The following is a 24,255-nucleotide window of genomic DNA, read 5'->3' on the forward strand; positions in this document are numbered from 1 at the left end:
CTCAGGTGGTGTGCCAGAGATCATTTTGAGAGTGATTTTCTGATATCCAGGTCTTATAATAGCATTGACTAATTTGATGTTTTATGTGCTTTTATAAATCAGCTTTCCCTCACCCAAACACAAATCCTGCATTTATTCTTACATACTGATGAGAACTTTGACATTATAGTTGCCAGGGGCAGAGGACATGGGTCCCAGTTAACCAGAGGTTAAAAATGGACTTACATTTTTTAAGAACATTTTTCTTTGAAAGCGGGGTGAGAGATGATGATTCTGATGCACACCCGTGCCAGCAAAATGTTTTCAATTTAGCATAGAGTCTTATTTAAAATAAAGTGGGATCTAGAACACACTGGGAGATGAACAGATTTTTTACCCCATGATATCATTAGAAAATACCCTACAACCAGCTAATCACTCTCTTGAGATGCCTCCTAATCCCACCCCGAAACCCCACCTGCCTCCAGTGCCCAGCTTGCCTGAGTCACTTCTCCTCATCACATCCCCATCCTGGTGGAAGATCCCTCCTTGCTGTCATAAGCCAGAGAGAAGAGAGCCACAGAGAAGCTTACAAAACTGTCTTGCTCCAAGGCAGCTTGCAGGAAGGGGCAGGGTGGTCGCAGATAGAAGGGCTAATAGAGGTGAGGGTGAAAAGGGGGAAATGATTGTTTTACATTTAGTCTTTTTTTTTTTAAAGCCATGCGGATATACTTATCACAAACTCCTTTTCCCCATCCTGTTGTTCATCTCCATATTTTAGGTTTCTCTGCATTTGTTATATAGAATGGCAAATAAAATTACAGCGACAGCACACAAGTACAAGGTCAAATAAATGACAGAGCTCAGTCTATTTGTGAAGCTATTCTGAAAGGGAACCATGGTGCCAAATGTGGTTTATTTGAATAATAAAGAAGAATTAGATTCCCCTGATAACTTGGCCGAGGGCCAATAAATCACTGGAGGTTAAAGACGCGTTGCAACTGCCATGTCTTTCTTTTCCTTTTGGAAAGTGCACCCTCAACTCTTCCGTTCTACATTTTTTCAATGCAAATCGAGTTGAGGTTAGTATGTGGTTAATATCCTCATTTCCATGCTTGTAAAAGATATATATATATTGCTTTAGAGGGGGGGAATAAAGTAGACATTAGCTTTCCTTACAAGTTACTACTCTTGTTTGGCATCATCACATAGATATCTGGATCTAAAGACCAAAAAAACAGGTATTAGTTCAACACAGCACAGGGCTTTTAATAATGGGGCTATGTGGTAGCATTTTTTCGGTTGGCGTTCTAAATTTAGGCAACACTGAGATAACTCCTTGAATAAATGAGTATACGTAGCCCGCCAAATATCGCTTTGTGGCCCCTGTCTTAAAAATCTTGCTAGTAGACATACCTTAACTTGAAAAAAAAAAAAAGAAAGAAAAAGAAAAATGTGTAATTTTCCGCAGCTTGTATGTTTTTTTTTCCCCCCAGCAAGTCTGCATTTTTCTCCTGTACTAATCATAAAAAGTTCATCACTTCTTGGTGTAACAAAGAAAAATGCCCTTTTGAATGAGGAAGCTCTGAGGGTTTAGAGACTATTGAGAAAATATAAGTATCAAAATAATTCAGAAACAGTACAAGGCACAGTGGCACATTATCAATTTACAACATTTAAATTGATAAATGCTTGGTGGTGAAGGCCTACAAGGGCACTTTGAAAAGCAAATAGCGACCTGGTGAAGAAATTGATTTTTCCCCCCCGAAAATGACTGCATGATGCATCATTTGACTGCATGCTGTCCGAGTGCTTGACAGAGATAATCTCAGCAATCCCACGGGTGACCTTATCGTTCTCACCAGGGCAACTTTGTCTACGTTCTGACTTTGTGCATGTCAAGGTTCCTCCCTGCAGGATCCTTGGGGGAAAAAGTTCCTCTGTTCGATCCAGATATTGAACTGCTCATTCTTCCCCCTTTTCCTCCCCCGTCCCCCGCTCCCAAATAGGCAAACACGCCTCTTTATTTTATCCATAATTATGAATGAGCCGGGCAGAACACAGCAGCTCCGCACGCTGTATCTTTGTTGAAGGCCTTATTACCTTTTAGGTCACAGAGTTCTAGGTGATAATTTATATGAGCAGGGATCTTGTTATCAGAAAGAGTAGAAAGATTCCCTAATGTTCCCCTATCGTAACATCCCATCTTTAGCAAAATGTCAAAAGCTAGCCTGTTTCTTTCCTCCTTGTACTTGCGAGGGTTTTGTTTTGTTTTGTTTTGTTTCCTTTCGTTTCATTTCCTCCCCTCCAGGTTTGACACAGAAAGCTTCTGAACCTGTTTTAATCCATACCCTTTAGTTTTTAATAATGTTGTTTCCTCACCCTCCAGGGATTTGAGGTTGTTTCTCCTGTAACTTTAAAATTATGTAATAATGACACAAGGCCCGGATCACAAGTGACCCAGTGCCATTGGGCCTCGTGTCCCAGTGACAGCCTCTGTTGCAAAGAGCTGATGTAACCCGTGAGGCTTCCTCAGGACCACTGGTGTTCAGAAAATGTTTTTTTTTCTGCTGGAGAGGAATAATTGACAATTTTTTATGCTTAAAATTTTTCTGTTGATGTACGTGCATGTGTGTGTGTGCGCCTGTCTGTTTATCAGTAATCTTCCTGCCACACGGCTTGTCGTTGGTAATTACAATTCTTGATTAGCCACTTCTTGAAAGCAGCAAATACCCTGCCTGGTTTGGCACCCTCAAGCTACAGTCCCCACCGGCTTTGACACCCTCAGTTCACCATATTCAACCCCTTTTACCTCCTTCTTTCATCCACAACATTAATTCTGAGTGAACAAGACGTGCTTCCTTGCTTTTGACAAGATTTGCTGCAGTCTCATGCGACAAAAACCCAACACTCATTCCAGATTCAGAAAGTAGGATTTATAACAGCATTTTAATTTAATGTTGGATGTCGAACATATAAAGAGATCACAGTAGTACTAGAGCTGAAAATTGATGCCTTTTTTATTAGTGTCCTCTCAGAAGTGGGTGAGACGCTGTTTGTGCAGTGGAGCACAGAGGAGCACAGTCAGATGAATGAGGATATGCTATCTGCAAGGAATCATATTTCAAGCCACTGTCGGCCTCTATTGATGTGCTCAGAGTTGAAAGGTTATGCTAGTAAATGCCATCCGAATTTCCAGCATTAGAAATCGGTAGAATAATCTGCTGGCTGTCACTTTATGCTCAGCCTAAATGCACTGCGCGGCGATGTTTTACTTATTTTAACTCGAAATTAATTTCTTATTGCTGGTGCATTTCTTTCTCTCTCCCAGGCATTCATCAGTCCCCAAATGGGACCGATTTTTAACACGCCATCTGAGTAAACCAAAATCTCTGAGAGAAAATGAAGGAAATCCGCATCATCATACATGAGAATTATAGTCTTCTTATTTATTCCTTTGAACATATTTTACCAGGCACTGAGACTAAAACACAGGAAGTCCTGTCTGCAATGGGGGCTTTTCTAGTCAGACTGTATCACAGCATCACAAGACAATAAAACGTAGGCTCACCATTTTCAGATGTATAATCTGAAGACCTTTTACATGGCTTCTTAATTTCTGCAGTTAATATGATCCAGAGAAAAAAAGAAAATGAAATGTCTTCATTTTATGGGATTGGGAAATACAAAGCCAGGGGAAAAAAAATATTTTTTGAGGGGCTAGCTTGTTTTATTTGTGTGGATAAAATGGTAGTTTCATTTTTGCTTTTAAAGTAGAGCACTGAGCAAAAAAGTAAGATGGAGAAGAAAATTTAGTCATCATTCTAAGTCTGTAATTTATTCATTTTTAAATAATGAAATGGTGTTTTTTCTGAATTAACCCATGTATTATTCATGCAGACGTTGGCAATGTAATATCCCTGGTTTTCTGGAAAGCAATGTACATTTCTTTGCCTGACAAGCAGTATTTTCTATATGGTATTAATTTAATGGCTTATTTTTTATGCAAAGTTGGAAAGTAAAGATAATTTCTGTCTATAACGTGGTGCTTATATAGGCAATATATGCAAAATAATACCTCTGCACCTAAACCAGCTATCCTCGCTCACTTAGCCTGGCCCCTGTGAGAGTGAAGAGGGAAGGCACAGTGCTCATATGAAGAATAAGAAATAACTTGACCTCTGGGGAAGGAGGTCATAGAATCGTTAAATTCATGTGAAATCCAAATTTCATTTCTACACGCACACATTCAATCTATATTGGGTTTTCGCTCTTACTTAAGAAGACATGGTTTTCATGACAGGAGTAACATGGCGACAATTTCAGTGATAATTTCAGTAGGAAAATAATAAGGAAATTGACTTTAGTTTTTTGCATAAGTTCTAGAACTAGGCTGATAACCTGAGAATCGATGCCAGTTTTAGACAACAAATGCCCTGTGGCTTTTATCCTTGTTGTTCCCCAGTCCCCTTTGGATGACTGTCCAAGATGCGATCTCTTTTTCCTAAGTAGTCATTTTTAAAGAGACCGAGAACAATTGTTTCAGTGATTTAGAGCATCCTTTGATGTGCACACCTATATACATATATGAATGTGTAAGTTGCTTTCTTTCTGATTTGGCTTTTATGCCTACTGCATTTTTGTCTACTGATGGAAATAATTTCCAAAATGATTCACTAAAACAACAAACCAGGTTTTCCTTTGGGTGTCTCCTCCCCTTTCAGCCTCCTACAACAGCAAATTTACCACATTCAGTAATAAACAAAAACTTCCTCTGATGCTGTTAAATTGACATACGCCGGCAGATTATATCTACTACTTTCAATAACTACGCAAACTTTCCAAGAGCAAGAGAACGTATGCAGAAGGAACTTTTTCTTGGGAAGGAAAAAAAAGTGATTTGGGATAGGATTTTTTTCAGGGCAAGTTATGGCCTTTTGCAGAGGCAGCAGAAAATACCTTTGTACCAGGTATGACATTTTGTAGATCTCAGAAGTGTATCAGTGTTGCAGAATTTGAATTCAGGTAAAGAACCATGCATTCCATTTAGTGTCGTCTTCTACGTTTTGGAGAAGCAAGCTTTGTATCAAGCAGCCTCCTCCCTTCTGGCCTCTCTCCCTGATAGGAGCCTCGCTTTAGAACCACAGGCAATCCCTTTTAGTAATGCTTCACCAAGGAAACAATAGAAGATTGCCTCTCCATTAGGAAAGAGCTAAGGCTTTAAGGAGCATAAACACATACACGACGTACGTGAACCTCTGAGTTTTATTATTACTCTGTAGTCTCTCTGGACTTTCGGGTGTTTGTTCCTACCGTACTTTATTAGATGCTTAGATCTGGTTCATCAAAGTCCCTAATTGTTGAACTTGATACTTTGGAGAGCTTAAAAAACATTTGCGCAAAAGTACTTGTCTATATATCTGAGAAGTGCTGAGAAATGTTTCCAGAAAACAGGAATGGTCGCATTAGCTAGGATCTGGTTCTTTCCCATGAACTGTGCTGGCTTGCTTTCTTTTAAGAAATGTCGAGGCTAGCAAAATTGTGAAATGACAAGACAAAAATTATTTGTGTTGTGAAACGTTCCTGTAAGTGGTGAGTTTCTTTCTTGCTTTTAAATATCTATGCAGAGAATCATTACTCCTTGATGAAATCAAAAGGAAGGGGGTAGAGGAAACAGAGAGGCGCAAAAATTAAAGTGTTCGGAGGCATTTCATTTTAAGATCAATCAGCAGCGACTATGTGGAAATAAGGTTATTCTGGCAGACAACTTCTGAAGAGCAAGCGGGGCTCACCATTCCTAGTTAAGTATGGGGATCTCCTCAACCTGAGTGTCCCAGTGTAATAGGGCTGTTATTTGCAACCCCCTGGTTCTGACGAGGGAAACATGATCAGACTGTGTACTCTAGTTGGCCAGGATCACTTTGAGCTGCTGTGCTGCAGAGGCTTAGCATGCTTGTGATGTCCTGTCTGCATATCTGTGGGAATGACAAAAGTCTGCACATCCCTCAGGACAGAAGATGCAAATTACAGGAAAATAAGAGGTGAGACTGGGAACCAATTCCCTGAAATAAAAAAAAAATGAAATAAATAATAAAGGAAAAAAGGAAAAAAAAACATAATTTTTCCAGTTCATTAATTAAAATTGACATTGCAGGGTTTGCAAAGACCAGGAAACGACTGCGCCATTTCACCACATTTCAAAACCTTTTCACTTGAGCAGACAAGTAAATCATGCAATTACTGGGACTCATTCAGCTCTTTAGTAAAAACACAGGCCTGCAACCTTGGGTGTAACATACATTGAAATTAGAAGAGTTGAACTGAAGATATTTCTAAAATGTCACAACTGCTCTGTGACACTGGATGATATGTTTATCCATTCATTATCACTGAGAACACCTGGGGCGGTGCTCAGGAAATCAGATAGTGCCTTTTAAAATAATTATAAAAGAAGCATAGATTAGCAAGCTGAGGGGGAAATAGACAATCCTGAATCACGATGCTCCTAATTTTGATCTGTTTGGGGGCATCAGCTTCCAAGTCACAACAGTGTAATAACTGACTGCAACTGTCAGCAGCACTGAGGAGAGAGAGTGCCAAGTAGGACTATTTCTAAAAAGCAAATGTTTTCCTGGAGACGAAATCCCAAGCATTCATTTTCTGTTTAGAAAATTAAAACACCACATCCATTGGTGGTGTTTCTGGTGTCAGTTTCTGGCTTGATCCTTTTGTCTTTGGAGAAACAGGAGACAGCGCTCCGGACTGAGATCCAGGAGACCTGGTTCTGGTCTTGCCTCTGCTGCTAATCAGGCAAGAGACCTTCCAGAAGCCTGGATCTTAATTTTTCTTAAGTGTGAAATGAGGGGGTGATTTCTCAGGCTCCTTCTTCTTTAAAACCTGTGCTCTCTGAAATTCATTCAACACTGGACGTTTTCTCCTAAGCACTAGGGTAGGGGTGGAGGAGGGGAGCCTGGAAGAAGTAGGCTATTTTATTTTTAACCTTCAAAGGAATTTAGTTGAGCAGATGCTACCCTGAACTAGTCAGAGTAGAAAAGAAATGATATGGCTTTTAAAGGGCACATCTAGCATATCTACTGGGGTAAAGTAATTCTGGCAATGCTTCAAAGGATATAACTTTTGATGGTAAAGTAGGTAGGCTATGGAATGAAATCACATATGGCAGGCTGTCAAAGTCTCCTACACTTTCAGTACATTTATATAAGTGCAAATGGAGGCTGCTTAGATGGGGCAATTTCCTGCTAAGACTGCTCTCAGATTATCTGATATTATTTGACTAAATTATCTCTGTAGAAGCTGAGGACAACTTTTATGATCAAATATTTTGAAATTAGTTTTCCTCGTTGGCAGATTATCTGAAATATGAATTGCTCTCGTTTGCGCACTTGAAATTGAAAGGCTCTGGTAATAGCAATTATAGAAAAACAAGGGTACTGAAGTGCTGTGTATCACGCTGGAGGGAATATGTTTATAGGTCAGTGATGTCAATAACTGTAGTTCTCCCAGATACCTCGCCGTTACCCTTTTATCCTGGACTAATTCAAAGGACAGACTGACTTTCTTCTTAACAAGGGTATTTCATTTTTGCGAATAAATACTGATTTTATTGACGCTAGACACTTAAACATGGTCAGTTCATATTTATTACATTTCCCAAACCTTTCATAGGGTGTCTGAGGACCTAAAGTGTATGAACACACTGAAATGTATAAAATTCTAAATAATTCTGAGCTATTATTATCTATATGATTGACTTGTGTATTCCTGGTGTCCTCTCTGCAAAGCCATGGCATAACTACGTGGATCTTCTCTGCCCATGTTTATAACTTCCTGATGAACAATAATTATAAGTAACATTTATGAAGCCATTACCCTGTGCCAGGCATTGTTCTAAGCACTTTCCTACCATTAAAGTTTGTAACCCACCATTGTTAGGCCTGGTGACTATCCCTATTTTATAGATAAGACAACATAGGCTCAGAGAGGTAAAACAGCAGGTCATACATCTAGAAAGTGGCAGAACCTGCGTTTAAACCCATCCCACTTTAAAACCATCCCACCTCAAAGCACTCATTGTTAACCGCTAATGCCAGCTGCCTCTGGGAAGTTTTAGGTAATTAACAAATAGAACTATTCAAGGTTTATGCGTTAAGAGAAACTGAGACTTAGAGCAATTAAGCATCCTGCTTAGTATGATAAAATAGTTATTCTCACAATGCCACTGTATATAAATGAACTTCTGAAAGCATCGGTAAAGTTATATAGTTATATCCAAAACTTCTGATGTTGCACATTATGAGAAATACTCTAAGATTCGATAGCAGGCCCAGTAATCAAGAACAAGGGTCTAAACACAGCATACCCATGTTATTTGCCACACATTTAATGTGTCTTCAATCATGCCAGCATTCGGCTAGCACTGAGTGACCCACATGTGTCCAAAATTGTGCTAAAAACTGATGTTGTTAGGCGTAGTTCCTGCCTGCTCAAGGACCCAGTGTCTTCTCTTCAAGATGCCATAGGCATGGCAACCAACTTGCACTGACCTGTGGAGCGTCGATCTCAAATATTTTAATGAATAATGAATGTCACACATTACAGTCAAGAGATGCACTATAAACCACAGGAGCAAAGAATGTGGGTAACTAACTCTTCCTGGAGGAGTTTGAAACGGATTTGCTCCGTTTATTTATTATCATTAATAATAATAATAATAATGATAATATAATAATAATAATAATAAATGATTTTTAGGTCAGGCCTTGATGGGCATTTTCCACATGGAAAAGGGGAAAGTGGTATTCCAGGCAAAGGGAGACATGTTTGCAAAGTCCTTGCTTATAGTAAGAGAGGAGTCTGGGAAGTTAGGACAGGGCCCGATTGAAAATGGTGTTGTAGGAAGCTAAGGAAATTGGACTTTCTCCTTTAGATTCTGGGGAACCATGAAATGCTTTAAAGGGAAAAGTGAAATAATAGATCTGTACTTCAGGGCCAAAAAATTTTATTCTGGAAAAAAAAATAGAAGATAGGTGGCATCTTCCAATTAAAAGGCAGATAAATGGCCCAAGGAAGAGATGAAAATCAAATTATAATAGGCACACCAGTAGAAATAAAGAAAAGGGGATGGATTTGAGAGGCCTTTTTCAGATAAGATCAATGCTTGGCGACTGATCCAATGTGGTGGAAAGCAGGAAGGAAGTGCATTTTTAAAACTTAGTTCCAATTTAGACATGTGGCATTTGAGAAACTTGTGGGATGGCCTGTTGGATAAACAGGCTTGAGAGCTGGAAATAATGGGTTTAAACTTACAGGTTGGGCAGTGGTTAGCATGTAGATTGTACCTGGACGAGAAAAGGTAGATGAGTTTCCTAAGGATCTTGAATTTGCAGTTCAAGAAGGAGGGAGTAGGGGCCACTAAGAAAGTAATCCTGAGAAGATCCAAATTTACTGAGAGGCAGAGAAAGAGAAGGTACTATATAAAATGAAGTAGAAATGATTAGAAAGTGGGGCACGTGGGTGGCTCAGTCTATTAAGCATCGCACTTTGGCTCAGGTCACCATCTGAGTTTTGGCTTGTGAGTTTGGGCCCCACTTCAGGCTCTGTGCTGACGGCTCAGAACCTAGAGCCTGCTTCAGATTCTGTGTGTGTGTCTCTGCCCCTCCCCAGCTCACACTCGCTCACTCTCTGTCTCTCTCAAAAATAAATATTTAAAAAAAAATGTTTTAAAAGAAATTATCAGAAAGTGACCTGGAGCATCTCTTCCTCAAGAAGAACCTGGAAGATGTCATTAGGAAGGTCAAAGAAAAGGAAATTTTTCAGAAAGGATGTGATCATGTGCCTGAAAGTTAGAATACTATGAGGACAGGAAAAAGCCATTGCATCCAGCAGTTAGATTACTAGCGATGTGAATGTCATCACTAACACCATGAAGGCTGATACCAAAATGCAGCGGGTTGTTGAATGAGAGGTACAAATGTATCTAGTTGTATTAGCCTCTCTTCTAAGCGGTTCAGGGGTAACGTGGTTGGGTAGCAGATGGGGAAGGTGGTTGGGGGAGACACAGGGCTGCTAGATCTCATTTTTCAGCTTCTTTGAGTTGAACACTAGGTTGAGAAGTTGGGCATGCAGAAAACATATATTAAAGATTCAAAAGAGGGATAATCTTTGGACCCAGGACTCAAAAGGATAAGCTTAGTAGTGTGAAGGCCATGAACCCGAAGAAATAAAAAGGAATATTTCTTGCTTCTGCTAGAGAGAATTTGAGGTATGGAGGAGGAGAGGTGAGGAGGTATGAATTTGAGGTATGGAGGAGAATTTGAGGTATTTGAGGAGATTGGAGGTAGAGGTGGGAAAGGAGAGAGATTTGTTTTAGAGGAATTCATCGTGTTGCTCACTGAGTAAAGGTGAGGCCAGAAAAAAATCTAGGTAGTTGCCTTTGCTGGGATTGATCAGCCTTGGCCCATCCACACAGGGGTGCAACAGACAGAGATAGGAAGTACCAGTGGGGGTAGCGGTAAGGAAAGATCAAAACAGGAAAGTCCAGTCAAGGTCAAGGCCAGGGTAACTCCCTTTTCTGTCAAACCCAATGTAGGTATCTCCCATGAGCCAAAAATCCTAGGATACTCTGGAGGGAGAATGGATTCAACAGTGGGCCAACACCTTGTGCAATTAACTAGCACCGTTTAATGTAGCTCATTAACCACCACCGTAGTCTGCCAGCGCTGACGTTTCCACTGGTAACAGATGCTGAGGTCCACTCAGAATATCAGAAGCCAAGATTCAAGGGTTGTATTCACTAATCCCCCTACTAACATCTGATCATTTGTATAGAAAGGAAAAAAATGGAGAAAGTACTTTCTGTTAATATCGTTAACTTTGAAATCCCATCTTTGCTTCTTTTTCTGCTTCCGTTAAACCTCATATGAGCAGCCCATATGATGGATGATTTTGCAAGTCTCTCTTTGACTTTGTAGATTTTCCACTGGTCTTTAATATTCTCTCTGAAGACTGAGGCTCCCACATTGCTGTTCTGCTCATCTGTTTCTCCAACCAATCCGTACATGATTGGTAAAGAATATCTTCAGGAGGCACAATGTCTGAGAACATTACAGTCCTTCACTGAGCTCTTGGTGAAGGAAGTGATTTGTTTGTTTTGTTGTTTGGAGTTTATTTCATGGTGAAAAAAGAAGCCTTTCTAACTGTTCTGTTTAATTGTCACTGGTTATAAAATAGACAGCTGTTTAATAATTATAAGTAGACTTCTTATGTCTACCAGAGTGATGATTTGGTTCACCTCAGAGTAGGTGATACAGAAAATATAAATTCAAGATCTGGAGAAAGAGTCTCAATCCTGCTTTTTGTTTCTTCAGAATGAGAATAGAATAAAGGAAATAAGGAAAGGGAGTGAAGAGAGAGAGAGGGGAAGCTAAGAAAGAATAAATTATTGTTAGTCCCCCCCACCAACCCCTTACAGCCCACCTTAACCCTTGGTTTGCCAAGTACAAACCGATGACAATTGGCATTTTACAAATATCTAAATGGAATGTATAAAGTAAGCCATGATATATGCCTGCTTGCAAAAGTGGGCCTATTAAATGAAACAAATGCCATCCGTGTCTGTTTCCAGCTGAGGTTATAATGTGTGGGTGGGGTGGTCGTGAGAGCCAGTTTTCCTTGCCTTCGGTGTCATAAACCACAGTTTATGGTACCATATGAATTTGTAGAGCTGATTGTTTTATTATATTTGAGTGTAAATTTTTCATCCCTTTCAGTTCTGCCACCATTCTGGGAGAATACAGGTTTTGTGCTGATACGATGTTTCCCAGCTCTAGGCATGGCCTACCCCTACAACTGACTGTAATTTACTTTTTGGTGTCTGTCGCCTTGAGCTTGCCTTCTGACTAGCTTGTTGAATGATGTGCTAATCCATTATATTTTTCAGACAAGTGTATCGACCAGTATAAACAGACTGGAGGGCACAAGCCTAAATGAAAGCTATACTTCCCTGAATCATTTAAAAAGCTCCTGCTTGGTGGCAGTGCAAAATAACTTGGCTCCGTACATTAAGTAAAGGGGAAGGAGATCTCAATAAATAAAACAAAAAATTGAAATATCCCTGCCTACAGGAGCTTAGTCCAAGTCTCAGATGTTCACCTTCATTCACCTCTATTTTTGTTTAACATGATCAGAAGGGGCCACTTTAAAATGTCCTCTGCTAATACAAATCCAGAGTGAACCACAGCATTCAGCATCTCCTGCCACTGGTGAGCATCCTACCTGATCCTCAAGTGTCTTTCACCTGACGTCACTTGCATAACTGTAGCATGTTGATAAACAGCAGAGAGCAGGCACTCGGAGGAATGGCAGCCCAAAAATGAAACTTTAGCTCCGCCCCTTCTGAGTCTCTCCCTTTTTCAGAGACGTGAGAGTGGAGGGCCAAATGGGTTGAGGGAAAGTTTCAAATTAATCTTCCATTTAAAAAAAAAAAAAGGGTCAGCCGAGCCTAAGCCCTTCGATTTACAAGACCAAAGCCATGAGGTGAAGATTTACTGGTCGAAATGGGAGTCAAGATACAGTAGCCACTGAAACTTGTGGTCGGTACATTGAGATTTAGCCTGGCACCAAGTAACGTTTTGGAAAAGGTGTTCTTCAACAAAAAATACAGCACAACCACAGGAAAGCAATTCCCTGATGATAAACAAAGGCTCAGGTTTTTTTCTGACACCTTTGATGCCTGTTACTTTTACAAAGAGTTGCATTGGGAATTGCTCCTATCTCTTCAGGTTACCAGTATAAAAAATATCAATCCATTCTTCCCAAATCTCTTGCTCTCTGCTTCCTGAGGTTTGAGAGGCATACTATGTATTTTTTGCTTTGGATTTATTCTTCGTGGCCAGATGCAGACCATGATAGACCCTTCAGTCTGCAGAAAGAGGGGGGGGCGGGTTTCAGAACACATTCCTGAACGTTTCATTGGATGGTCATGGTCATCATGTAAGGCTAAGTATGAGGCTTTTATGCCCATTTGACAGATGCAGAAACTAAAACTACCCCTAGTGAATGGCCAAGGTCATAGAGCTAGTAAGTGGCTTCACCTCTGACTTCCCACTTCCTTTCCTGTCAAAGGTACCCAAGCAACACTGAGACTTTTTACTCTCCTGCTAGGGAGGGGAAGCCAAACCGAGCATGGCATGGTCTCTCTTTCCTCTAACCTGATGTAGCAAATGCTGCCAGGCCACCAACAATCCAGCCCCCAAAGAGCTTTGCTCTTTGAGGGAGATAGAGGAAATTAAAACGTTGTTGAACGAGAATGTTTGTGGAGATCTTGAGCCATAGCCCTTAGGACAGTTTAAAATTCCGAGCCTGCACATGCACAGACCTGTATAAGGAGAATCAGTGAGTAAATCCTTCCCTCAATTCCAAAAGCAAATAAAAGGACCTTTGTGGCCACACACAACCCTTCTTTGATCTCTGGTGCAGTATCTCTCAGCTTTGTGCCTATTTTAAACATACTACATGGAGTTTGAAATTCACTTCTGGGTCTTCGACAGCCTGTTGGGTCAGCGTGTTCTTTCTAGTTATTTCTGAAAGAAATTACTGCCCACAGCTCTCTTTGCTATTTTGAGAATTCTAAACTCACTCTTCCTTCACCTCCTCCTCCCATCATGAATCAGATGAACTACTGCTAGCCATCCGCTGCTCACTCAGAGTTTTGGCCAATGGGCCTGGTAATCTAGCCTGCATTTATCAAGAGCACTGAATAGTTATTGACTGACTGACTGACTGACTGAATGACTGGATGAATATCCTCCAACTTCCATAGAGTATTTTCCTCATATGAATAATCCTGCATTCGGGGGAGTTTTAATGAGATAGTCCATTCTGAACTTTGTTTCAGTCTTCCACATTAACGGACTGAGGGGAGGCATGACTAGGATCACTTGTGGTTTAGGAAGACTGGTTTGATGGGCCAACTGACTCATCATCTAATCAAACCAGGGGGAAAAAAAAACAGAGTTACCTTTCCTCACAGAACAACACATTCAAATAACGGAGTTCAAATATTATCGGCGTTGACATAGCAGGAAATGGGAATGAATTTATATTTATCGAGAATAGACTATGCACCAGGCTCAGTGTTAGCAGCAGTAGCATTAACAACAGCAGCAAATTATATCTGTTCAAGCAAATGTATATTCCAGAAACTATACTAAATGTGTGATTTCTCAGTTAATACAACAATGATATGAGGTAGACCCTATCAACAATAGCTTCATGAGGTAGATTTCATCATTCCCATTTTAATTTTCATTTTTGAGAGAGAGAGAGAGAGAGCGCGCACGCGCGCATGAGTGGGGGAGGGGCAGAGAGAGAGGGAGACATAGAATCTGAAGCAGGCTCCAGGCTCTGAGCTATCAACACAGAGCCCAACACAGCACTTGGATGGTGACCTGAGGTGAAGTCAGATTCTTATCCAACTGAGCCACCCAGGTACCCCCTCCCCCCCCCACACACACATCATTCCTATTTTATCCAGAGTAACCAGTACCAGCTGAAGAGCTCTAACCTCTCTGATGAAAAAGTAAGGGTGTTTGGGCAGGCTTTATGGGGAAAATGAATCCCAGGATGTGTCTTGAATGTAAGTCCTCTTATTCACACATCTCAGTAATCAGACCTCATACCAAAGTGAATAAACAAATACAAAAATAAATCTCCTTTGGATTCAAATAATAAACCTTTGCAATCAGAGAAACATCATATTTTATTGGATGATTTGGGCTGGGCAGTTGAATGATCTATAGGGTCTCACTATGTGACTTGACAGATTTCATATCTCAGTTCCTTGGTATTTTCACCTGTAAAACAAGAATAATTATTCAAGCTCTCTATATATTATAATGAGAGATGATAAAGATTGATGGAATATAGATGCATAGAATGAAAGATTCAGAATAAATGTACTCCTGAGTTCATAGATATGCTATTACTAATAATGGAATTGTCTTACTCAGAAATAGTGTCCCTATTTGGTTGTACATTTAATTATGAGTCATCTTTTTCCCCCTCATTCAACCAATATATATTAGACATCTACTCAGTGGCACTATGGGGAATAAAAAGATAAAGAAGTCAGCCTCAATCTAGAAGTTAAAAAAATAACTAATGTAATAAAATATGTACCTTGATTTTTTTTTTTTGAAAGCTGCCAAAGTTGGCAATAAAGCTCTTGTTGTGTCTCCATGATGCCAAACATCAAGGAAAAATGGAAAAGTTCAAGCAATAATACAGATGTTTCAAAACATCTGGATGTTTGCTATCCTGTAGATTTACCGTATGGATCTCCTACAAAGCTCTTCCGTTGTAGTTCAGGCTTTCATAATTAATTTGATGTTCTGTTTTTTGTGCTTCGTAGACCAGCTCTTTTACTAAAATCCCTTTTGTCTGTCATAAAAGACTAAACCTTTTGTACTTGATGGTCTTAAAGCTACAGCTGCAATGTGTATAAACCCACGTGCTATGCTTAGTGATAGCTTTTTAATATATTTTAAGTGTTCTGGGAGTTGGGCATGAGGCAAACTAAGTAAGTGCTAACAGGGCTTATACTCAAGCCAGTTAGAGGCCATGGGAGCAGGCTTCCTGAGTGGAGGTTTTAGAGCCACCAATCCCTTCTTGATCCAGTGGGCAAAGGGAAGAAGCTGCCAAAGGTGTGATGTGAAAGCTGGTATCTCAGACATGTCAGATAAAAAACCATTGTTTGCTGTGAACCTAATCCGATGCTTAATAATTTCCTTCTAAGATGACTCCAGGGCAGGAAGGGGGAAGGGAAATAATTACAGGGGAACCGAGAGAGGCCAGATGGCAGATGTGTTTGAAAGGCCTGACAGTGACCTGTGGGCTTTGAATGCTGGGGAGCCTTTTGCATCTCCTTTACCCCAGCCTGCAGACTTCCAGCCAGGGTAGTTACCCTCAGTCCCCGCAGGGCAGTAAAGAACCAGGTGTGGCTGCCTGCTGCCTCATTTCCTTGCAACTGAGGCCATCATCTTCCTGACTATAAAACAAAATGGCTCGGCTCACTCTAAGTTTTCTTGGAAAAAATCTCATTCTTATTCATATCTGCTGGAAGCCCCAACTCTGGCCTAGAACTAACTATGCTTTGTTTAATTTTGTTGGTTTTATCCCCCCCCCCCCAAAATGGCTCATGTTGTTTTAATTACTTTCTGTCAGTACTTGGAAGAGCTGGTTTTGAAGTAGCTGTCCATTCCCTCCCCCTGCCAAACATGGTGATCTGTTTATGCTTCTAAACCCAAGGATTCATCCACACATCAAAATATGTGAACCTTAGCAAGATAAAAGCTGTCCAAACCTGATTTTGTTTCTACACAGATGGCTATAAACATGACACTGGGATATTAGTCTTGGCTTTTCTTGACAGACCTGAAAATTGGCCATGCAGAACTGTTTAAAATTGGTAGGAAAAACTTACCCTGAAGTTTACTGTTGATGAACACAAGAGAAAGCATGTAATTAATGGAAATGCATGTCAGAATAAAGAAAAATGTGTTATTCCCTTCACTTCTGAGTCCTAGCCAAAGGTGTTGAATAAAGCTGATATTTCAGAGGTACAAAGGGGACTGCTCTCATTTTAGTGAAGTAAAAATTTTTGTAAGAATTTACATGTGCACTAATGAATTTATACCCTGACAAGTCTTTTAATGAAAATATATTTCTTAATTACAAAAGTAACACAGAACAAAAAATAAAAAAGTATAGACTAATAAGAGATAATATCACATCCATTCAGAAGAATGGAGTATAAACATTTTGATGTGTGTCTTCTCAGATACCTCTTTATGGATTTATATTTACATATTTCTTGTATTTGTTACTGCTGTGACTCTTTGACAATTTAAAATATAGAGTTTTTTCATTGTTGATAACTTCACTTACCAAGTATTGGCTGCATAGTATTTCTTTTCTAAAAATATGACATAATTTATTTAACTAGGCTGTTACTATTGAACATTTAGGTCATTTCCAATTTTGTACCACTGCAAACTATATCTTTTAAATGTCTTTGCAGGGTAATTTTTACATGTGTTCCTATTATTATGTTGTCTGGATAAATTTCCAGAAATTCAGTCAAAAGGATAATATGTCTTAAGAGATTTTTATACATTTGGCCCAATTGACTTCAAGAAAGATGGTACTGGGGCGCCTGGGGGGTTACGCGTATGACTCTTGACTTTGGCTCGGTCATGATCTCACGGTTCTTGAGTTCTAGCCCCACATGGGCTCTGCACTGGCAATGTGGAACCTGCTTGGGATTCTCTGTCTCCCCCCTGCCCCCCCCCCGCCCCTCCCCAACTCACTCTCTGTCTCTCAAAAATATATAAATAAACATTTTTTAAATTAAAAAAAAAATATGGTACTAGTTGACTTTCTCCCAGCACTGTATTTGATAGTCCATTTCTTCAAACCCTTGCTAGCACTACGTTTTGTCTTTTTAAAAAACGTGATAAGTTGAAGGAGAAATGGCATTCGCTTGTTTTCCAAGAAGTTTCATAGTGTCTCGTCTAACTTTGAATAGATGATCGCTCAAATGTTCCATAGCTCTTACCGAATGCACATGCCTGGGAGACTGGTGTGTAGAGTGGCCGTGCTGGTCTCATGTTGCTGTAGCATTTCCGCAGGACCCCGTGGCATTCCTGGAGTCTGCACAACATAATATTATTATCCCATTATCTGTGGGATAATTATCCCATTATTATCCCATGTCTATGACCGGCTCTGTCTTGTGCTTCCATTCTAGTTTTGTGTTCATTCTGGAAAGGACAGAGTAACCATCTACACCATCTAAAGAGTTGTTTTACCCCAACTCTTGCTCTCTGAAATCATCGTGTCTCTTTTTTATGTATTTGTCTACTTCTGTACAGCACCTTTTAAGTTTTGAAGATTCTGCTCAGAAAGAAATGCAAACTTCACAGTGGATATTAAGATAATGTTTCACCTGACAGAAAAACAAAGCAGGCTTTAGTTCCTGTAACTAATGAGGACATCTTTGTCTTAAATCGCAACTTCAGAAAAAGTTCTGTAAAAAAGCACATGGAGATCATAAAACATCTGAAATGATAAAGGCATCTAAATGAACTAGTTGATTTTAGTTAGAAAATAAATGCTTTTCCTTACCTCAAAGCTTCCCTTAGTGCTAGATATTTAAAGTTTTCGATACTGTTTTTTAGTGCTAGGGGATAGCATGTGACCTGCCATTGTCAGCACTGTTATTAAAATGGACAAGAAAAATCCTGTGCTGAACCTTGGATGGGCCCTAAGCACTACAGAAAGCCATAGCCTTCTACCACCTCATTTATTTATGTGAGTTGAGAGGATGAAAATTAGCAATGGATCTCTCCATCCAGGCTACTCTTAGGGGTTGGAGGGTTCTAGGTTCTAACATTGTATAATTGTAAGACATTCTTTTCAGTTTTGTCTAAGGACAGAGAAAGAACGAGTTAAGAGTCATGCCTTGTGGGGCGCCTGGGTGGCTCAGTCGGTTAAGCGTCCGACTTCAGCTCAGGTCACGATCTCGCGGTCCGTGAGTTCGAGCCCTGCGTCAGGCTCTGGGCTGATGGCTCAGAGCCTGGAGCCTGCTTCCGATTCTGTGTCTCCCTCTCTCTCTGCCTCTCCCCCGTTCATGCTCTGTCTCTCTCTGTCTCAAAAATAAATAAACGTAAAAAAAAAAAAAATTAAAGAGTCATGCCTTGTATGGCCAGTATGATAGCAAGCATTCACTCAAGTAAACCTACCCTGTTCAGGGTTCCCATCATATCTGCAAAGTATCTGGTTTGGGGCAACAGAGTTGCAACCTGAGAGTGGGTAGGCTAAGACATTGTCTACCATGCCTCAAAATGAGAAAGGAAACATATAGGTGACCATAAAATTGTCCTTTGCTATATGTAAGTATCTGTGCTTAGTGGTATTTTAATAAAGATATGCAATATCTTTCAGCAAACAATAATCCCCTAAGAGTTGACCTATGAAGGAAAAAGATGAGCTAATGGCATATCAATTATTAATACCTTATCTAGTGAATGTTTAGGCATTGTGCAGACCTGCAACTCCCACAATGGAGAAAATAATCCTTTTTTTTTTTTCTTCCTCCCAACCTGTGTTAGGTCTTACTGGGAAGGAGAACAGTACCCAGTTTTAAGAGAAACTTGAAGATTTTAAGAGACTATACATATGTAGTCAGAAAGGAAAAGGGCAGATGTCAAATAGCATTTTGAAAACCTAAGTAATAGTGATTTAAGAAGAGTATCAGATTGAAGTTGAAGAAATTATATTTACGCCACACAGCTGTGCCATAGTTGAAACTAGTTATAAAATACGTAAGGTTAACCTCTTCATAGTTCAAAAGTTCTTCAGTTTGGGTCCAAAGACCAACGTGGAGTCTGTAGACAGACTTGAGGGTTGGTGAATTTGAATGGGGAAAAAAATCACTTTAATTTTACTAATCTCTAACTGAAATTTAGCAGTTCTTTCTGTTATGAATGTAGACTACAAACCACGGTACTGTGGGTAGTACTTGCATTTGTTATCAGTAGACATTGTATATATATTCATATCCCATTACCATTCTTGTAGATGCCTTAGAATATCACTACTCGACAGTTTTTGTAATTACTAAACCCAACACTAGATGTTGTTATTAAACACATTAATAAAAGATCACATATATTATTCTATCACATATTTAGAGGATTTTAAAATATTTTAATAACAGAATTCCAGTATAATTGGTTTCAGTATAATTGATTTTAAAATATTTTAATAATAGAATTTCAGTATAATTGGTTTCCTTTGTAATTCTAACATCTTATGCATTTAAAGACATTATTATAAGAAAAAAATGTATGTGGACTTCACCAGACTCTCCAAAGTGTCCACAGCAGAAAAAAATTTGTCAACCCTCTTCATAAAGAGAAGTGTATAAAAATGGGTCAACAGTGATAAGGGAGAGCTATAGAGAGACATTTTTCACATTTCAAAGTTTTCAAAATCTGCTTAAAACTCAGGTTAATAATTTAAAAGAACTCAGGGTACACGTACTTTAGCTCCACTATTTTAATATTTAATTCCCATTTCTAAGGAAGAAAACTGATAGGACAAGATCTGAGTTCTGTATAAACTCCTAGCCAACAGAAGGAAATCTTTTGATGCAATAACTTGTCCTTGTTATATACCCAGAGATTTTAGAGCATGGTGAAACATACCCAGATTGAGGGGTAGTTCAAATTAAATTATATCTGCAAATAATTTGACAGCACTTTTTGAGTACCTCCTATATAATTACAGTAGTTTTAGATTCCAGCCTTGACTTTCAGGAGTTTACAGTCTCTTTAGAAAAATCAAACAGTCACTGAAGACATTTATGATTGCCTATAAACATGCACAAATAAATAGGGTATTACCTGAGTAGGTGGTTAAAGACTTGGTTAGCCTTGGGTTGATACAACTTGGGAGCTCTGGCAGGCAAGTATGCAGATGTGAAATGGTGAAAGAAGGAAGTATGAAGGCACTTCACATGTAAGGGATAAAGAGCAGAAGCACTGACCTAGAGAAAGAGAAAAGTAAGTTCATGTTTCATATATACGACATGAGCTTGGAAGAAGGAAGCAGATTCAGAAGGGGAAGAGGTTTGAATACTAGACAAAAAAGGTGAGATTTGTGTTTTTAGTTTAGGTAACATGGTAGAGGCAGGTTGTTAAAGCAACTGGATAATAGGATGAAAAGAGGGAAAGAAACTGTCATAGGAGAGACCAGAATAGAGCTTCTAGTCTAAAAATATACATGAGGTGGTGAGGGAGTCCATGCTGGAGTAAGGTAATCAATCACTGTGAAACTCAAAAGAAATGGGTAAAATTGACAAATAGAAAGGATAAAGGTTGGCAGTGTTGAGTGGCAGTGTTGAGTGATATGTAAAGAGGAGAAGGTGAAGGAAGCAAAAGGAATATGTGATTGGAGGTTCGGAAATGTAGAAGGACTCTAGAAAAGGGGGTGGCGCCAGGGTGGCTCAGTCGGTAGAGCATCCAACTCTTGATTTTGGCTCAGGTCATGATCCCAGGGTCATAGGATTGAGCCCTGCATAGGGCTCTGTGCTGAGCATGGAGTCAGCTTGGGATTCTCTCTCGCTCTCTCTCTCTCTCTCTCTCTCTCTCTCTCTCTCTCTCTTCCCCTCCCTCCCTCTGTCCCTACCCCCCCCCTCAGTAAATGAATGAGAAAATGCAAATAAAAAATACATGTAGAAGGACAATGCTAAGTGCTACACATTAGTAGCTCAGAATTTGGGTCCCCTATGATGCCCCCACCATGGGCTTTTTCCTCTGTAAGGTGACATTTGTGTGCTTCATTTTTGTATCAGCCAAGTGGGCAAATATGCAAAACAAAGGAACATCTCAAGGAGTTAAAATAACCTGGGATAAGGTGATACTTTTATAAATTATGTGATTTTTTAGGAGACTTTTGAAAACAAAAATTTACCTTGTGAAAAACAAAAGCAACTAAATCAGCGGTACAGTGCTTTTGTAGGAATCTTAAGCAGTGTCGTGCCAACCCATTATCAGAACTGATGTCATTGTTCCAGAGGGTTTACCTACTGATAATTTCTTTTCCTTCTCCATTGAGAATCCTGCTAGTGTTTAACGCATTTTAGATACAGTATGAAAGTCTTAAAATATGGGCTTTGAAACTCTGGCAAAAATTTCACTGGCCTCCTACAGAACATTACAGAGACTTAACAATCTGGTTATCTTTTTGTAGTCCCTGGACTTCCATTTCTTATCATTCTGTTTTGTTTTCATTTTCTGATTGTATTTTCAGCTATAAATAAACAATGAAGGATCATATCTTGATATCTGTGATTATCAGAAATATTAAATGGTGATCAATTTTGCTGTTATCATTTAGACTCAGATGGTGAGTGGTTATGAGGCACCTAGCAGGTGACCTCAGGAGTATTTTGTAAGGGACAGTCATAAAATACTTTAGAAACTAGTCCTCAAGTGCTTTACTTTCTCTTCCTTAGGGATGAGAAAATGAGGCATCTTATTTCATTCTCTTACAAATATGTTTTATTTTAAGAAAACCAAAAAGCAACAGTCTTCATTTTCAAAGCAATCAGCTTAGTTTTACCAACTGTTGGCATATATAATAGTTGCTCACTGCCCAAAAGGATTCACTGGAGTCCTCCATCTGCAGAATTAATTCTGTACTACTTTTGTTTTTTAAGTTTATTTATTTAAGAGCAAGAGAGAGAAAGTGTGCGAGTGGGGGAGGGGCAGAGAGAGAGGGAGAGAGAGAACCCCAAGCAGGCCCCAGGCTGTCAGCACCGAGCCCGATGTGGGGCTCAGCCTCCATCTCACCAAACGTGAGGTCATGAGATGAGCCAAAATCAAGAATCGGATGCTTAACCGACTGAGCCACCCAAGCGCCCCATGTACTACTTGTAATAGATGAATTGAATATCCAAATTTACTTGCAAGATAAGTTTTATGAACAGATACTTTTTAAATTAAATAAATATATATAACAGGTAATCAAGAATAAAAATGGAATATAACTATAAAAGATATTGTAAAATAGATTAAATCATAGCAAAAGGGATGTTTGAAGGAATAGTAATGTGATTATATAAAAATATAAATTTGTGATTACTTCCTAGTCTTCTGTTTTATTTGGGTATGACATTCATTAAATGTTTGATGTTACAGAGATTTATTCCCCTTTGTAAAAGTAAGGATGGAAAGGGAAGAGCTGTTGCTTTTAGATTAAGGAATCTTTCCCCTCTTAAGGGGAAGAAAAAGTACACAGTGAAAGTGTATTTCTGAAAAGTTACAAATAAATTCAATTTTAATAAAATACTAAAATAGTGGTTCAAGTACATTGAGAATCTTGTCTTTAGTGGAACATAAAACAAAACCTGGAAAATTAAGAGTTATTTTCAAAGGCCAACATATTTGCTGATGTACCCTTTTTTAAGTTTAGAAGTTAGAATATATCATTTTCTTTAACCAATACTTGCCAGTAAATAAACAAGTTAGGTAACAAGTGTGTGGACTTTATTTGGACTCACTATGTCATTAGTTTTATTAGGAAGAAGAGACCATGCTTACTACACCATGTGGTTTATAAACCTGTACTCAAATGGGTATCAGGAAACTCGGAAAAAGTACTACCAAAGCTCCAGTGAGGCTTTTGGGAGAATGTAGAATTTAGGGGAGATTTGAGATACACTGAAAGACTAGGGGAGGTTGCTCAGTTCAGACTCAGGGACACAGCGCCCCCAAACAAGCGGCCTTAATCTATAGTTGAATGCCTGGTTCTGTTCTTATCTACCCTCTTATGTAGTTTCACCCTTCTTTTGTCTTTTTTTTCCCCATCTGTGTTTCTGCCAGATGTATCAATTCATATGGTTTCAATTGGAAAAACATTTTAATGCCCTTTGTTTTCCTCATTTAGTCTGTTGTCAATCGATCAGGATTGCTATGCATCCCTATTCAGTTTTGTCCATAGATTGAACTCCTATATAATATAGAGAATATAATGTCAATTATTGTGAAGGTTAAATGCACTTAATATTGTGCTTTACCCAGGGCAAGGAAACTGGCAATTATGGTCCATGGAGAAATTCTGTAAGATGGCAGGCTAGTGTCCTATTAAAGATTAGAGATGCTGGAACCAGCTGTCTAGGTTCCAGGCCCACTTCTCAAATTTAATAAATGAGTGACCTTAAGAGACTGTATACCATGCATGCTTCAGTTCTCTGATCTGTTAAATGGGAATTATAGTGGAATCTACTTCATGGAACCGCTGGGAGTAGTACCTGAGATAATTCATATAACACACTTAGCACAATGCCTGACTCCTCCCCTCCCTCCTCCTCCTCCTCCTCCTCCTCTTCCTCTTCCTCTTCCTCCTCCTCCTCTTCCTCTTCCTCTTCCTCCTCTTCCTCTTCTTCCTCCTCCTCCTCCTCCTCCTCTTCCTCCTCCTCCTCCTCCTCTTCCTCCTCCTCCTCCTCCTCTTCCTCCTCCTCCTCCTCCTCTTCCTCCTCCTCCTCTTCCTCCTCCTCCTCTTCCTCCTCCTCCTCTTCCTCCTCCTCCTCCTCCTCCTCCTCCTCCTCCTCCTCCTCCTCCTCTTCCTCCTCCTCCTCTTCCTCCTCCTCCTCTTCCTCCTCCTCCTCTTCCTCCTCCTCCTCTTCCTCCT

The 24,255-nt window shown here is 39.6% G+C and overlaps 1 protein-coding gene across 1 annotated transcript in view; it reads left to right on the plus strand.

Annotated features, from left to right (window-relative positions):
* NPAS3 (neuronal PAS domain protein 3) overlaps nucleotides 1-24,255 on the plus strand; it is an 868,317-nt gene that overhangs the window by 612,866 nt on the left and 231,196 nt on the right. The window lies entirely within an intron of this gene.

Source organism: Panthera tigris, chromosome B3 (genome assembly GCF_018350195.1).
Source record: "Panthera tigris isolate Pti1 chromosome B3, P.tigris_Pti1_mat1.1, whole genome shotgun sequence".
NCBI classification, from domain to species: domain Eukaryota; kingdom Metazoa; phylum Chordata; class Mammalia; order Carnivora; family Felidae; genus Panthera; species Panthera tigris.